The 15,583-nt window shown below is 30.2% G+C and overlaps 1 long non-coding RNA gene across 1 annotated transcript; it reads right to left on the bottom strand.

Annotated features, from left to right (window-relative positions):
* Nucleotides 1-1,207: 1,207 nt before the first annotated feature.
* LOC109122060 (uncharacterized) lies at nt 1,208-1,721 on the bottom strand. Its single transcript, XR_002029505.2, has 3 exons — nt 1,621-1,721; nt 1,413-1,474; nt 1,208-1,227 (listed from the first exon to the last, which is right to left on the bottom strand). It is a non-coding gene; the product is annotated as an uncharacterized LOC109122060 (long non-coding RNA).
* Nucleotides 1,722-15,583: the final 13,862 nt, after the last annotated feature.

Below are 15,583 nucleotides of genomic sequence, written 5' to 3'. Positions count from 1 at the left end.
TCATGAAATTAAAATTTTTTATTATTATTAAGTCGAGTTATTCTATGCTATTATAGATATGCAACTTCAAGAGCTTAATAGTTGTTTCATTAAGGTAAACACTGAGTTGATTATTTGTGTGGTTTGCTTAAATCCTAGTGATTCCTTTGTTGCTTTTGACAAGCAAAAACTAATCCATCTTGCTCAATTTTATTCGTAAGAGTTTTCCCCAATGGATCTGTCAAATACAGTATGGTTTCTCTTCTCTCTTTTTCCTTTATACTATTAGTCCCTTGGTTTACAACTCCATCTTGTAAATTTGAACTTCCTAATATCTTTGCCACAAACTAGAAAGAACAAATTCCGTATTGAGTTGTAATTAAACCACCAATTAACAATAATGTTGTGGATATGGCATTCACCTTATGTAGGTTTTAAGCATCAAGGAACCAAGATCATCCAGTGTTTTAGCACATGAAATTGAAGAGTTGAAAGAGAAATAGAAAATTTTCAGCAAAAACTAAATCACTAGCATCCAGGGTTGCTCATCTTTCTCGTCCTCTAAACAAATAATCAAAAGCTAATAAAATGTAGACATAAAAAAGCTAAAGCAATACTACCGATACCAATATCGCAAGGCAAATATGTCTTACAATAAGCCAAGCTAAAAGTAGGTGGAAACTGAGAAGAAACTACCATCAGTCCCAATCATTAATTTATTGGTTGGATCCTCTAGATTTAACAGTCAACTTGCAGCACTCCTCAATAGAATCCCCATCCGGATTCTGGTGTTGCAGTCCCAGGAAGGGACAGGGTGAAAGCTGAACTTGACTCAAACAAACCCAGCTTCTCCAAGAGCTTCTTGATTAGATCACCAACTACGTAAGACACTCCTGATGCCATAAACCCGGGAATAACAAAAGACGACACGGTTTTGATGTACCCAAAAAAACCGGATGCCTTTTGGGTGTAAGCTTTTCCAATAGCAAGCACAGTGATGCACACCAGAGAAGCTGCTGCAACTGCTACGAGCTTGAGATCCTTGTTGCCGCTCTTAAGAAATGAGAAGCTGTAAGTTACAGGAGCCACTAAGCCGAAAAGGAGAAATGATAACACGGTCATTATTGCATGAAGTCTGAAATTCTCTCTTAGACCCAGCTCTCGGTGATAACGACTCGTTTCTTCGTTTATTTGATCAGCAGATTCAGCACTAAACCCTCCAGATTGATCATTTCTAAGTTCCATAAGCTGTAAGGCGACATCAAAGTAAGATGCAAGAAATTTTGAAGGTACATGTTGAAACTAAGAATATCGCTAAGGTAGAATTATGACATGTATGTCCACAACTGAGATCCTACTATATTTGAGAGTGAAAATTATATCATTATCTACGTTCAGCAACCTGGAACTGTTGTAGTGATTATAAGACTTACATTATGTCCAATCACAAAGAGTCCACCAATCAGATTCGCCAATCCCAAAGCTAAAATTTTCACTGCAATAACAAGACACAAAAGTTGATGATGACATATCATCGATGGGATATAACTATTCAAAAACAAGGAAATTAAAGGTGATAGATGGGATTTTTGGCTGTGCTAGGGTTTTATATATGGTGCGTTAAATACAAAAAAGACTTACAAGCGGTAGCATCAGCACCGGCTGCAGATGTTACAATGTTGAGGCTTGCAATTGATTCTAGTAAACCACCATACACAATGCTTTTTAGAATGTCCCATTTCTTTCCAGGTGCATCTGGAAGAGGAGTGACTTGTGTGGTTAGGAATGCAATATCCATCACATAATGCAATGCTTTAAATATATATATAGTTGTCTAGCATACTTTCACTAAGTATAGGTAAATGAGCTAAAAGAGATACTAAGGGGCCATTTGACTATGTTTTTTGAAACTTGTTTTTAAAAAATTGTTTTTAATTCTTTAACTTAAAAATGGTTTTAAAAACAAGTTTTAAAAAATATGGTCAAATAGACTCTTAATTTTTAAAAACAGGTGAAAAGAACTACTTTTTCTCTAAAAAAATATTATCTATTTAATTTTGTTTTTAAAAATTGTTTCCAAAAGACAACTAGTAAACATTGTTAGAAATTTTTAAAAACAGTTTTTTGTTTTTAAAAATAAAAAACTATTTTTAAATCACATAACTAAGACATTTTAAGTTGTAATATTAAATTATTTTATCAAACATGTTAAATTTATTTAATGAATTAAATTAAGACATTAAATCATATTAAGTTATTAAATTGATTCATCAAATATTCTCGTAATTTTTTTCTTACCGTGCAAAGTAAAGAAGTTAATGGTAGTAGCAAAAAAATTAAACAAAATGTAAGCAATGCTATAGATGAAATTAGGCATAAGCATAAGCTCAGGCGGCGACGGGGACGACTGCGGCAAGTACATAGAGTTGAGTGTATCCCCTGTTGAATTGAGGAAAAGAGTTAGACTTAGATGGTGTTCGTTTTTTTACTAAATAGAAAAAATCAAAATATTTGATTTTTTCTATTTAACTAAAAGCACCTTGTTAATATTAACCAATATAATTAAAGTAAACTTGTTATCAATAAGTTTAATTTAATTATGTTTAATTGAGGAAATTCTAATACTCATGCATGCATACATGCAAGCCATATAAAAGGTCATATAGTTACCTTCTATAATGAAAAGAGTAGATATCAATCCTTCATCCAATACTATTTCCTAATTTTAAAATTTTAATTATAAGAATAAAATTAATTAGATTTTTATTAATAATTAGAATTTTATTTTATATCATCCAATACTCTTTTTAAATTTTTAATTTTTAATCATAAGAATAAAATTAATTAAATAAATTTTTATTGATAATTTAATTTTATTTTATATAGCAAAGATTCTATTTTAAAATAAACTCAAATTTTAATTTTAAAAGGGATTCAACATTATTCTCATAAGTCATAAATCCATTTCTTTTGTTACGTATTTTGCATCTCAATTACATTTCATCTAATAATGTATCTTAATTTCAAATTTTCAATAAGAATAAAATTAATTAAATAGATTTTTATTTACAATTACAATTTTGTTTTATATAGTAAAGATTCTATTTTAAAATAAATTCAATTTTAAATTTTAAAAAGAATTCATATTGTTCTCATAAATTCATAGCTTTTATTATGAATTAAAAAATAAGAATAATAGAAAAGAAAAAAAAAGTATTAGGAAAATTTTGAAAATATTTTCTTTAATATTTTCCTCAAAGAAAATTTTTTTTAAAAAAATTGAAAAATATACTTGTTAACAAATTAATTTTCATGGATAATAAATTAAAAGAAATTTTATTTAATATTTTCTTTTCTTCTATTTTTTCTTTCTAATTTCTTCTGTTCAAATTTTCTAACATCCAAATATAGTATTAAGTAATATATAATAAGAAAATCCATGAAAATAAGTTATAATGTAAAAGATTACAATAGGAAAGAAAAAAAAGAAAAGAAAAGAAAAGAAAAGAAATCTTATATACATAAATAGTTCATAATAAATAGAAATGATATATTAACCATCATTTTTATTTTTTATCAAAATCATTTAAGCAAATATGGTATACGTTTTAGTTTTTATCAACCATTTAATGAAAACTTAATTCTTATAAATGAATGAAGTAGATGTTATTTTAATTTCTAATTTTATTTCGATAAAAATCAATTAAAAATAGATTTTAGTTTAATATAATTTTTATAAATCAATTAAAAATTTTGATTTAAAAGAAAAAAAAATATTTATTCTATAGCAATGATAAATATGAAATGCAAAACGTTGTAAAATTTTTTAAAGAAATTCACTAGAAGTGAATCATATAGATGAATTAAAATAGATAATTTTTATAGTTTTGATTTTATTTCATTAAGGAATTAATAATAAAAATATTTAATTTAAAAGAAATTAAAATTTATTATTAAAAAAAGTTCAACAATAAAAATATTTTCTTATTAAAAATGATAAAAATGGTTTATCAAAAGAAAGATGAGTTAAGTGAGTCATACTCTGGGAATATCACAAAGTGTACATGTTAACATATTTACACCGGGTTATATTTGGTTCCTAAAACATGCTTTAATAAAAAAAATAATGAGGAAAATGATTTATTAATTTTGATTAAATTATAAAAAATTAAAAAAAAATCAAATATAATTAAAATTAATTAAAAAAATATATATATTCAAATTATTTAATTTTTATATTAAAGAGTTACAATAAGTCAAATAATTTAACTTAATTTATTTTTTCTTGTCTAATTTTCCTTTCTATCTTATGTCTTTGACATTTTTTCTTAAATGTTTGGAAAACCAAACATAGCAAGATGCATATATCAAGTTTCAATCTTTTATATATGTGATAAAAGGACAGATTCTTCATGATCATGCAAATAAGATAAGCGGAAGCTAGAGTAACTTTTAGACAAGGATGGGAATGGGATACAAGAATACCTTGAGGGATCAGAAAGTTGGAGAAGAATGCGTGTTGTATTGGATTCAGTTCTTTCCGACGAACGACATCAATATTTTCGATGCAAGATCGACAATTAAGACAGAAGAACGCATGTGAATCCGGCTCCTCTAATAACCTCTCAAGTTTGAATTTTGTATCTCCGTCAGTTTCTTTTATTAAGTCAATAGTTACATGTCCTATCGCCGCAGTGTCGGAAGATCCGCTCCCACCTGCCACCATGAAACAAAGAAACACAGCTTTTCAATTTAATCAAATGGGCACTATTTCTTTTCAAATTTTTATTTTTTTTTTGCATTTTTTTTTCAAATCTTTTGTTTAATTATCCAAACTTGTATAAAAGATCAAACACAATGAATTTATGTAAAAAATTCTTGCTTTTCTCTTTCTCCCAAATCCTCAAACTTTTTGAAGGAAGACTTAAAAAGATAGAGAGATCTTACCACTACCATCCTCCAACTTAATCTCGTACTCCAATAGCCTCACTTGTTCCATTTCTTCTCTCTCTCTCTCAGCTGCTATGGCATGATTCGCCTCGATCATCATCTTCGTCACTGTTAATGCTTCTTCCCATATCTCATCTCATAAAAATATAGACCAAAGGTTGACGAGGAAGAGAGCGGCATATTTAATTTTGATCCTTCCTGCCTTCACACTTCACGCATTTCTCATGTGCTCCTCTCCTCCCTCTATTAATTTGGCCCTGACTGAACGTGGGAGCTCATTCTCCAAGGGGGAGTGTTCCCATCTTCTCAGAGAAAGATCCATTTCTTTTTTCTTTTTTTTTTGAATATTTTAATTTTCAGTTGTAAGTTTTGAATACAAATCACTATATAAATTTGTTCAATTTTTTTAAATTTTAATTTAAAATTAGATTTTTTTTTTTAAAAAAAAAAGGATATTTGAGGCTTTTTAAAGTAGTTTTAAAAAAAAATTAAAGAATAATTTTAAAAATAGACTTTAATTATTTTATAAACAAAATTTTACTTAGATTGTATTTATTTTTTAGTTAAATAGAAAAATATAAAATATTTGATTTTTTTTATTCAATTAAAAACAATATAATGATATCAATTAATATAATTAAATTAAATCTATTAGTAATAAATTTGCTTTAATTATATTAGTTGATATCAATCAATTATTTAATTTTTTCTATTCAATAAAAAAAATAAACACTACCTTAAAATATATATATATATATATATATATAATAAATAAATTATCAAATTATTTTTATATTTTCAACTAAATTTATTTTGAAAAATATAATAATGACCATTAATGTTAATAATGACTTATTTGTTCCATTTCTTCCTCAGTCTCCCTTGCTTTATGCACAAGGAAGGAAGTAAATGTCAACTTAAAGAACTTTTTAACAAAAAGTTATGAAATATTTTTTAAAAATTATAAAGAATAGAATACTATTTTCAAAAGAGATCCAAAGCAAGTCGTTGTTTTTAATATAAAAAAATTGTGTCAGATCTGGAAGATGGTGTGAAAGAGTGACTGGAATCAGATTAATTGCTTACCTGGCAAAGCTGAGCTGGTCAAGTTGACTTGCTTATTAATTAGAGAAAAACGATCCATCATGCGATACTATGCCATCACATGCAGCCCGAGAGGGCAGACTAGGTCATTAGGGTTGACGTTGATTGTGAGAGCAGCCATGCAATATATCTCCACTTCTGACCATCTTCGTGGGGCTTTCTCCCTGCCGAATATGACAACTTTTAATTGATAGCTGACGTAGTTTCTCCTACGTCACCCTACAATTTTATATTGAAAATATGTATAAAGGGAAAATAGAAAGGGGATGATGCAAGTTGCAAGACAATATTAATAGCACATGGGCCGGAGCCTTACGTTATTAATTTGTTTTTGTTTTTGTTTATTTGATTTTTATTTTGCTTATAATTACTAAGTAAATCATTACATGTTATGCATGTGAAAGTGCACGTAGATGATGTCCTAATTTAATTTTTTTTTAATATTAAACATATACATTTATCATCAAAATTTTTACTTCTAAATAATATATTTATTATATAAAAGGAACATGTACTTGTTTTTTTCATCATCATTTAGCATTTTATTTGATCATTATTTTAATTAAATTGTTTAAATTAAAATATATTCCGGTAATTTTAGATATAAAATTATTTAATATTTGAGAATTAATTTTAATTATCATTTTTAATAATTACTAATGATTCGTATTATATTATTTAAATTATATAATTATTTAATGTTTAAAAATTAATTTTAATTATTATTTTTAATAATTAGTTGAAATAATAATTAGTTATGATTGATATTATATTATTAAATTATATCATTCCTAATTGATTGAGAAATTCAATCGGTATGTCATCATTTAGGTGAAGTGGGCTAGACAAGTTATTTCCTTTGAAACATTTATAAATAATTTAAACTAAGATAATATATAAAATAACATAATATACATGATATTTGTAATGTACATATCATATCAAATACATTATCCAATTTTTATTATATTAGTAGATAAATTGAAGTTTTTACAATAAATTTTAGATATGTTTAATATCATTAATATTATAATGTTTAAAAATTAATTTTAATTATTAAGTTGTGTTTGGCTTAAAAACCATTTTTCTAGTTTTCATTTTCTATTTTCATTTTAGTTTTCAATTATGTTTTTTTCCTTTCTTAAAAATATGTTTGATTATGAAAAGTAAAAAGAGTGTTTTTAAAAAATAAATTTATAAAATCTTGTTTGATTTTAAGCTTTCCTTAATATAAAAACTTGTGAAAAAAAAAAAAGAACCAAAATTTGTATAGTTTATATGTAATATTATGAGATCCATTATTTTAATGAATAATACCACATCTTTTAGAATATACACAATGTGATGATGATAATGATCATAATAATAACAATAATAATATTGACAATAATAATAATCATAATAATCTATATTATTATATTATATATTATATACCTTAATATTATATTGCATTTGTTCATTATTTTAATTTTTTACTATATTTTTTATTTTAAAACATTTTGTTAAAATATTCTAATATATTTATAATTAATCAACTAAATTATTTTGATATAAAAATATATTTCTTTATTGTAATCTAATCTAATAAATAAAGAAATATTTATAAGGCATATAATCTTTGCTTTCAGATATAAATAAAATATATTTTATTTATATCAATAATATTTATATTTCTCATATTGGTATATATATATATATATATTATGTATTGTTTTTGGAGAAACTAATATGTAATCATATATTGTTTTATTGTGAAATATGAAAAATTATCTTTTATTCAATATTCTTTTTATTGATTTAGATGTTTTTGTAAATATTTTTCAAAATTTTATTAAAGTAATCTAGAAAAATATTATTTTTAGGATAATACATAATCAAATAATTTGTTTTATTTTGAAAAGTTGTTATATCATGATTGATATTTATTTATTAATACAATTTTTTTGTAAACATTTTTTCAAAATTTTAATGTAATCATAAAAAAGATTATTTTTAGTTTTTTTAACAATATAAATGTTTATATATTCTTTTAAGATAGATGTTTATATATTCTATTGTAGTGAAAAGCTTTTGGTTTATCATATTATTTCCTTTTTGTAATTAAATTGTATGTCTTTTGTAGTAATTTATTAATATTAAAAATGTTTTTTATACTTACGCAACATATTATCAAAAATAGTATTAGAGTCACTTCTTTTTATTCTCATAAAAATATTTTTCACACAAACATTTTAGAAAAAAAAAATTCCCAATAAAAACACTTCCACTAGAATCATTGTCAAATAGACTCTAAAGGAAAAAAGATGAAGGTCTAACCCTAATAAAATAGGACAAATTATTCTCATGAAATTTTTAAGTTTAGAGTCTTTTCACTCAATCTACTTTTAGAATTCATAGGAGTTTGTTAAGATATAATTTTAAAAAGCAAGATATAATGTAACAAACTTAGCCACGACTTTCCACTTTTTATCCATTAATACATTAAGGTTTACTTGAGCATTCAAGCCTATATCATTTTCATTGTAGATGACTTAGATGCATTAAGAGTAACACAAAAGATCCAAATCATATATTTCTTGCAAATTGATGAGTTGTTCATAACTAGTTCATGGACTTAAGCAATCAATTTGAGATTGTATTGCACTACTTTCTAACTAGAAGGATGACTTGTCTTGGATATCGAGATAAGTTTTCCATGGTGAGTGCACTAATATGCATATATAATTACACATTGAATAAGACTTATGATGAATTATGACAGTGGTTATTAGGTGGTCATTTCAATGGTTTTTACTTATGGGTGAGACTTTAAGGTAATCATAGATTCCTTACAAATTGGGTCACTATTGATTGAGGCAAGTGGCAATAGGTATTCTTAAGATTGGCACCATAACTCTTTCTTCTCTTACGTGCATTTAGAAAGTGCACCACTTATGATGGGGAAGGGTGCGTCACCTTCTCAAACCAAAGGTGCACTAACCTAATTGCCCTTAACTGTGCCACCCTTAACAATTTCCAGTTGGGAATCAATTGTGAGATTCAAACTTATCAAGTCTAATAAGATGTCAAGTCTCGGATCTCAATAGGGTGTAATGAGGTGCACTAGTGTCACAAGGATGCACCAAATCATGATATTTAATTAGACATGGACTAGTTCTATTTATTAGTTGTGCTGCTTTTATTTAACTTATACCTAATTAATGGGGCATTACTTACTTAAGCCAATTAATGGGTCTTTAGTCATCCAAGCCTAACCAATGGCCCCTTAGTAACTAAAGTCGGTTTATATCTTTATATAAATTCATTATGGGTTCAGGGTTAAACATATGGTAATACACACAAGTTCAATTGAACAGAGCCTCCATTATCTTTTTCCCAAGAGGTTTCCCACACTACCTTGTGGAAGATGATTGTGAGCCGAGTCATCATGGTGCGTCTCTCTTAAACTAGCAACACTAGAGCCTGATCAAACAATTTGAATGGAATATCGGGATTACTATGTTGCATACCTTTAAGAGCCAACAATAACCTAGGCAATATGATAAGATCAAATTATCCAAATCTTTGTGGTAAGAAGGAATCTGTTTACGAGAGGTATATGAACAATGGACGAGATCCAACTAATTAACAATCTCAGTGAATAAATACATAAAAAAAGTACACTTAGAAACCCACATCAGGAATGTAGTTACTTATTATATTAGAGTAGAGTTCCTCTACTCATATCCCCAACCTGTTAAACTAGTTTTTTTTCTATATCCTTTCTGTAGAACCGAGTACAAAAATATATAGATACAGAGATAAAGTTTAGGGAGCTATTCTAGGCTATACATTATCTAAGGCTAAAATCATGGAAGACCCTTGAATGAAGGGATTTTACAATTAAAGGTTTCCTATAAAAGACTCTATTCGGTTTCTTATTAACAGCTCACACCAACACTCCCCCTCAAGTTAGTGCATAGATATCTCTAATGCCCAACTTGTCAAGTGAGTTGTAGAAGTTTTTGTTGGACACTATTTTCGTGAGTATGTCTGCCAATTGGTCTTCTGGCTTGACAAACGGGAACTGAATAATTTTTTCTTGAAGGTTCTGTTTGATAAAGTGTCTGTTGACCTCAACATTCTTGGTATGATCATGTTGAACAGGATTATGGGAGATGTTGATGGCCGCCTTGTTATTGCAAAACAAGTTCATTATGGAGCTAGAAGCAAAGCTGATTTCAGTCAGCAGCCTTCTTAGCCAAAGTAGTTCGCATAGACCTTTAGCCATTCCTCGGAATTTTGCTTCAGTGCTAGATAATGCTACTACCTTTTGCTTCTTGCTTCTCCATGTAACTAGTTGCCTCCTATGAACATAAAGTATCCAAAAGTGGATTTCCTATCTGAAATGTTTCTTGCCCAATCAACGTCTATATAGCCATCAACATTCAGATGATTATTCTTGGAGAAGATAAGCCCTTTTCGAGGAAAGGACTTTAAGTAGTGGAGAATTCGAATTACTGCATCCATATGCTCTTCACTAAGATAGTGCATAAATTAGCTACTACACCTATTGCATAAGTGATATTCGGGCGAGTATGAGATAAATTAATGAGCTTACCAACTAGCTTCTGGTACATTTCTTTATCAGCTGGCACCTGATCTAGATGTTCTCCAAGTTTATGATTCTAAACAATTGGAGTATCAGCTGGCTTACACTTCAACAATCCCACTTCGGACAACAAGTCCAATACATATTGTCTTTGCAAAAGAAATATGCCTTGTCTTGATCTGGATATTTCAATTCCCAGAAAGTACTTAAGTCCTCCTAGGTTCTTCATTTCAAATTCAGTTGACAGTTGCTCTTGTAGTCTGGAGATCTCTTTCGCATCGTCACCTGTAATAATAATGTCATCTACATAAATTATTAGAGCTGGCACTTTTGTTGAACGATGTTTTAGGAAAAAAGTGCGTCTAAGTTGCTTTGTTGGAAGCCATATTTCTCATAGCCAAACCGAATCAACCAAACCATGCTCAAGGTGATTGTTTCAATCCGTACAGAGCTCGTTGCAGCTTACATGCCATTTTCCCCTCCGAAGATGCGGTGTACCTTGGTGGAATATCCATATAAACCTCCTCTTCAAGATCGCCATGGAAGAAGGCATTCTTTACATCAAACTGATGCAATGGCCAATCTAAATTTTCTGTAAGAGATAACAAAACTCTAACAGTGTTTAGTCTAACCACCGATGAGAAAGTTTCTTGGTAGTCTATGCCATATGTCTGTGTATATCCTTTTGCCACGAGTCTCGCCTTATATATCGATCAATGGACCCATCAGCATTGTATTTAATGGAGAATACCCATTGGCATCCTACTGTCTTCTTTCCTTCAGGTAGTGCGACTAACATCCAAGTGTTATTTTTCTACAGAGCATCCAATTCTTCATTTATTGCTTGAACCCATCTTGGATCTAATAAGGCCTCCTCAATGCTCCTGGGAATATGACACGAGGATAACTAATGCAAAAATGCCTTGAAAGGTTCAAATAACCTTTGAGTAGACATATAGTTGGCAATTGAGTACTTGGATCTTTTTTCTCCTACGTTCGGAGAGTACTGATTTGGTGGTTTGCCATGGTTTTTTTTGAAAGGTAAAACATAACTCGCAGAAGTATCCAAGGCATTAGTATGTGTAGGTGTGGTAGGAGAGCTTACCTCAGGAATATTCTCAAAAGGAGGTGCTTCAGGTACTAAGGAGTAGGGGGAAGCTCCACATTTTAGATTCCATTGATGTAGGTTTGGTTCTTGGAGACATCTCACATCCTAAAGAAATCTCAAGTTTGGCTCTGACTCTATTATTTCATTTCCAACCCTTTGTTGTATTGAGTTATCTTGATCAAATTCTAGTTCTGGCCACTCAACATTAAGCCAATTTGGCTCTTCATCTCGGAGCACCCCCTAAAGAGAAGAATTGGATACCTGTGATGGGAAAAACGTGCCTGACTCTAGGAAAGTAACATCCATAGTAACGTAGGTTTGTTTAGTGATGAGGTTGTAACACCGATACCCTTTTGTATGTAAAGCATACCCCAAAAAAGGCAACGGACAACATACAGGTCCAACTTGGTGCATTGATTCTTATGAAGATGAACGAATGCAACACAACCAAAAATCTGGGGAGAAATCATCAAAAAAGTGGGCAAGGGAACATGTGTAGAAAGAACCTACAAAGGAGTCTTAAAATTTAAGACTTTTGAAGGCATATGATTCAGGAAATGTGCAGTCGTAGAGACGACATCATCCCAATAGCGACCGAACACATGTGCCCCAATCAATAATGCTCGTGCAATTTATAAGATAAGTCAATTCTTTCTCTTAGCAATGCCATTTTATTGTGGAGTCTAAGAGCACGAGGTTTCATGAAGAAGACCAGTACGCTGTAAGTAGGCCTGAAATTGCTTGTTGACATATTCACCACCATTGTCAGTATAGAGGATCTGAATCTTAGCTGAAAATTGTGTTTGAACCATGACATGAAAGGCTTGGAACACGCCAAACACATCACCTTTACATTTCAACAATTAAAGTCATGTCATTCGAGTGCAATCATTGATAAACAACATAAACCACCTAGGACCAGACGAAGTAGTCATTGGGGAAGGGCTCCACACATCAGAATGAATTAGAGCAAAATAGACATCACTTTTTTTTAGACTCACTAGATAAAGAACTCTATGACTTTTAGCTAAAATGAAAGTATTACACTTAAAGTAAGAGGACTGTAAATTTGAAAACAAATATGGGGACTAAATGTTTCAAATAGCCAAATGATGGGTGCCCCAAGCGACGGTGCAATAGCTAAATTTGTCTCTCCTTGTCACTGGTTGTGTGGTGCATGAGGTTAACTCGCCTGCGCTGAAGTCATCCATGTAGTATAATCCTCCCCTCTTAGTACCACGCCTAGTGATGTTCTTGGTGAGAATATCCTAAAGAAAACAAAATTTAGGATAAATTAACACCGCACAGTCGAGATTTGTAGTAACTTGACTTGCAAACATCAATATGTTTGATAGGGAAAGGACAAGTAGAATGTGAGATAGTGTGAAAAAGGGTGATATAATCACTATTCCAGCCCCTATAATCGGATATGTGACCCCATTAGCATTTGAAATACATGGTCTTGGTTGAGTGATATGGGTGAAATCATTGGAGTCAAATGTCATGTGGTCTATAGCCCTAGAATCAATAATCCAAACATCACCATCATGCGGAGTAGAGCTAAGAAGTACATGCCCACAGTTACCTTGATTGTGTGGAGGCGTGGGATCATTTGGTAACTTTAATTGGGAGAGGAAAGATAACTGAGGTTCAGCATTGGCCACAACAGCGCGACTCGTGCTTTCAGCAATAGCAACATCATCACGTTTTTTCCGTGCCTGAAAATCATTCCACCAATCTGGATACCTAATTAGTTTTAAGCAAGTTTTCTCGGGTATGTTTGGTGCTCCCACAGTGAGTACATTTTCCACCATCAGATTGGGCCTTAGGCTTAGAGGGTGGGTTTGTCTTTCCACCAGGCTTGAATCCTTTAGATGCCATAACAACACCAGGGATAGGATCTACACCAAAAATCATTACAGCCTATCTGATATCTTTTCTTCGAACATGAGCATAAGCATGTTCAACTGTAGGAAATGGTTGTAACTGCAGCACATCACTCCGATCCTTATCCAGTCGGTCATCCAATCCATCGAGAAAGATGTAAACTCTATCTTCTTGTAGGATTGAATTATACTACTTGATATCAGCAACACATTTCATTGGGTTTGGACAATGAAAATTAATTTCGTGCCACATACCCTTGAAGATCATTATAATATATTTCAATTGGTCCGCCAGCTTGTCTCGTGCGAGTCACATGACGCTAGAGATCCACTACTACAAAAATTGTAAATAATGACGTTTAATTCCTTGGCGCTTCTAAAAAGTGTCAAGGAATTCAATGAACAGTGATTGTATAAATGAATAATGGCTTTTTATAAATGATGGCGTTTTATGTAAGTGTCATTGTTGCACTTCATAATTCTCGGCAATTGTAAAAAGTGTCATTGTCTCCTATATGTACTCATATTTCCCCATTTCTCAAACATCCCACCTCATCTCTCAAACATCCCGACTCATCTCAACAAACCTAGAAAACTAAACCCAAAATGATCCCTGATTTCTTGCCTTCGGCAAACTCGTCGGAGACGCCCAGCTTTCGAACCATCAACTACTTACCGGTAATAATGAGAGTACCTCACTAGAGACACCCAAAAACACTTCATTGTGTCAGGTAATTTCTAACAGTGGGTTAAAATAATAATAATAATAATAAATAAAAGAAATAGAATTGGAATCATGCATTTTCAAAGCTTGAACATAGTCAATCTATTAGAGTTTTCAAGATCTCAATATTTCTGTTGGAAAGATTAAATTTTTGGGTTTGTTTTAATGCATTTAGATTTAGGTTGTAGTTGGTTGGTATTCAGAGTGTAGAGAACCTCAATGGCTGGAAATGGAGAAGAGGGGTTGGGAGCATTGGTGGTGGTGTTTTTGTTGTTTCAAAATCTTAGGGTTTCGTTGGTCTCTCAAAATTGAAGTAAGTGGTTTTTCATTTCTAGTGTTTGGTTGTAGGGAAAGTGGATAAATCGGCTACAAATATGCAAAAAAATTGTTTCAAATTTGAGTTTGGGGCTTTGAATTTTAATTTAGTTTAATGTTTATTTGGGAATGTACAGGTTTGGCTTTGTTCCAATTTCAAAGAAAAAGAGAGTGGAGAGATATGTTTGGGCTTTGGTGAATTGGGATAATGGGAACTTCAACTCTATTCGTGGTTTGAAGTGGAGTGCTCCAATTGGAAAGCAGTGATTTTGTGAGTGATTCTTCCCTAAAAAACAATTATAGAATATTTAGTTTTCTTAACTTTAAATGATAACAAAATTTTTTTTTAAAAAAAAGGAATACTCAGCTTTGTTTTGATTATGAACAATATATAATTATTTTTATATGGTAGAAAATTTAATAATATCTCTATAAATATTTTTAAAAATTTTACTGTTAACTAATATAATGGTTTTAACCCTTACTTTGTAAGTTCTAACCCTTACTTTTTAATTTTCAGATTTCATATCAATTTTTTTTTTTTTTTACTGTAAATTTTAAGTTTCTATTGTGCTTTAGAATGAAATAATTCTTGTTGCTCTATTTTTGGGACTATCAGATTTTATTTTTTATGCATGTAGAATTATTGTTAATATTTGGGAAGTGAATTTTCTAGAATGGATTTTGAAACTATTCTATTTTGCAACTATTCTAATGATTCTCATGTTCTTTTCCTCCTAACACTTCACATAAATTTTAAGGTTGCAAATTTTCAATACTAGCCATGTTGTTCCCACTTCTTTGATATACCCACAATATGTCTTAAATTAATTTGGTAGTTCCAGGTTTCCTTTGGTTACAGTTATTGTAAGTATAGTACATAAGGCATTAAAAGTTTGTCTCAATTATCAATTATGAATAGAAAG

The sequence above is a fragment of the Vitis vinifera genome, chromosome 7 (genome assembly GCF_030704535.1).
Source record: "Vitis vinifera cultivar Pinot Noir 40024 chromosome 7, ASM3070453v1".
NCBI lineage: Eukaryota > Viridiplantae > Streptophyta > Magnoliopsida > Vitales > Vitaceae > Vitis > Vitis vinifera.
The sequence above is the reverse complement of the archived record's forward strand: the minus strand, read 5'-3'. Positions and strand labels throughout refer to the sequence as shown.